Raw genomic sequence first — 2,500 nt, forward strand, 5'->3', positions numbered from 1 at the left:
TAACCTAACCCATATTGCGCCTTAACCTAACCCATATTGCGCCTTAACCTAACCCATATTGCGCCTTAACCTAACCCATATTGCGCCTTAACCTAACCCATATTGCGCCTTAACCTAACCCATATTGCGCCTTAACCTAACCCATATTGCGCCTTAACCTAACCCATATTGCGCCTTAACCTAACCCATATTGCGCCTTAACCTAACCCATATTGCGCCTTAACCTAACCCATATTGCGCCTTAACCTAACCCATATTGCGCCTTAACCTAACCCATATTGCGCCTTAACCTAACCTATATTGTCCCTTAACCTAACCCATATTGTCGCTTAACCTAACCTATATTGCGCCTTAACCTAACCCATATTGCGCCTTAACCTAACCCATATTGTCCCTTAACCTAACCCATATTGTCCCTTAACCTAACCTATATTGTCCCTTAACCTAACCTATATTGTCCCTTAACCTAACCCATATTGTCCCTTAACCTAACCTATATTGTCCCTTAACCTAACCTATATTGTCCCTTAACCTAACCTATATTGTCCCTTAACCTAACCTATATTGTCCCTTAACCTAACCTATATTGTCCCTTAACCTAACCTATATTGTCCCTTAACCTAACCTATATTGTCCCTTAACCTAACCCATATTGTCCCTTAACCTAACCGATATTGTCCCTTAACCTAACCTATATTGTCCCTTAACCTAACCTATATTGTCCCTTAACCTAACCTATATTGTCCCTTAACCTAACCTATATTGTCCCTTAACCTAACCTATATTGTCCCTTAACCTAACCTATATTGTCCCTTAACCTAACCTATATTGTCCCTTAACCTAACCTATATTGTCCCTTAACCTAACCTATATTGTCCCTTAACCTAACCTATATTGTCCCTTAACCTAACCTATATTGTCCCTTAACCTAACCTATATTGTCCCTTAACCTAACCCATATTGTCCCTTAACCTAACCCATATTGTCCCTTAACCTAACCCATATTGTCCCTTAACCTAACCCATATTGTCCCTTAACCTAACCTATATTGTCCCTTAACCTAACCCATATTGTCCCTTAACCTAACCCATATTGTACCGTAACCTAACCTATATTGTACCTTAACCTAACCTATATTGTACCTTAACCCAACACACGTTGGGCCTTAACCTGCTCTGTAATTGTCATACGACGCGTTAAATTAGTGTAGTGTTGCCTAACTGCAACCCCCGCAATATAGTTTGCTACTCGCACTGCCCGGTCCCCAGAGTATCGCTTCATGTTAAACACCTTGCAGCTATACACTGTAATGCGGATGGCAGCAGGACGTACATGCTCAATGCCCTTCGCAGTTGTTCATTGGCATTCGCATGGCGAAGCACAGCCTACGTTGTGGTACGGCTTGTGTCAACTGTCCGCTGATGTTGTACGTCCAAATCACACACTGTACTGCACATTGGTCCTCATGTACTGAATGATACATCGTGGTACATGTGTGACCGTACCACGACTGCGCCAACAACGGCGAACCATACGGTCCAAATATTGTGCACTCAGCTACGTGTCGTCTCCCTATAAGAGCTGGATTGAAGTATGGTATGCCGTGGATGGCGATCAGCATGAGCCGTCTGTTGATGTAGTGGCGCGTGTTGTCAGACGTAGTCGTCTCTTCTCACACACCGTGATAGCATGGTGCACTGCGTTCCACATCTGCGACATGCGACAGAGGCCGGTTGACAGTCGTTCGCGCAATGGACATCGCATACGTACGGGGGCCACCTTCCACGTGTTCGCGAAGCGTGCACATGTTGTTGCGTGTATGTGGGCAGACATAGTGTGTCGTGACACCTGACACAGGCATGCAACAATCGTTGAATTTGCAAATGGCGATGGACGTCTACGTTTGCTGGTGACGTTACGCAAATGAAGAACTGGTAAACCGTTGTGGTGCGGTTGTTCTCGCTAGAGGTGAATCAGTGATGGCGACGATCGGTTGAGCTACCAACCGGTTGTTTCAGCGATACCCACCATGCCCACGAACGTGAATGGCATGTGGGTGTGAAGCGATACGCGGCGGTGGCTGGGTGGGACCGTCCCCGGCCGGTGAGGGGGGGGCCTCCCGGCGTGCTGGCCGCGCGGTGCGTGGGCGCACGCGCTACAGCCGGCTGGTGGGGGCGGCCAGTGGCAGGCGCGCCGGCCGACGGAGGCGGCAGGCGGCGCAGCTGCGCGCCGGCGCACCCTGCACGCGGCGCCGTGCGGCCAAAGTAGGTCCTCGCGGGCCCGGTGCGAAGCGCGGTGGACATCTGCAGTGTGCTGGTCCGATTGAGGACTGTGTGCGCTGAGGATGCGCCGCCGCCCGGCGCTCGGCGCCGCGACGCCGTCTGCTGCTCGGTCGCCTCTGCGGTTCTCGCAGGTGGATTGTATCGCAGCTGTGCGGACGTGTTGGCGCGTGCGCTGTGCTGGGAGAGTTCGCTTCGGCACCCAAGTGGGGCTTTTGTCC

This window comes from Schistocerca serialis, unplaced genomic scaffold, assembly GCF_023864345.2.
Source record: "Schistocerca serialis cubense isolate TAMUIC-IGC-003099 unplaced genomic scaffold, iqSchSeri2.2 HiC_scaffold_127, whole genome shotgun sequence".
Classification (NCBI taxonomy): Eukaryota; Metazoa; Arthropoda; class Insecta; order Orthoptera; family Acrididae; genus Schistocerca; species Schistocerca serialis.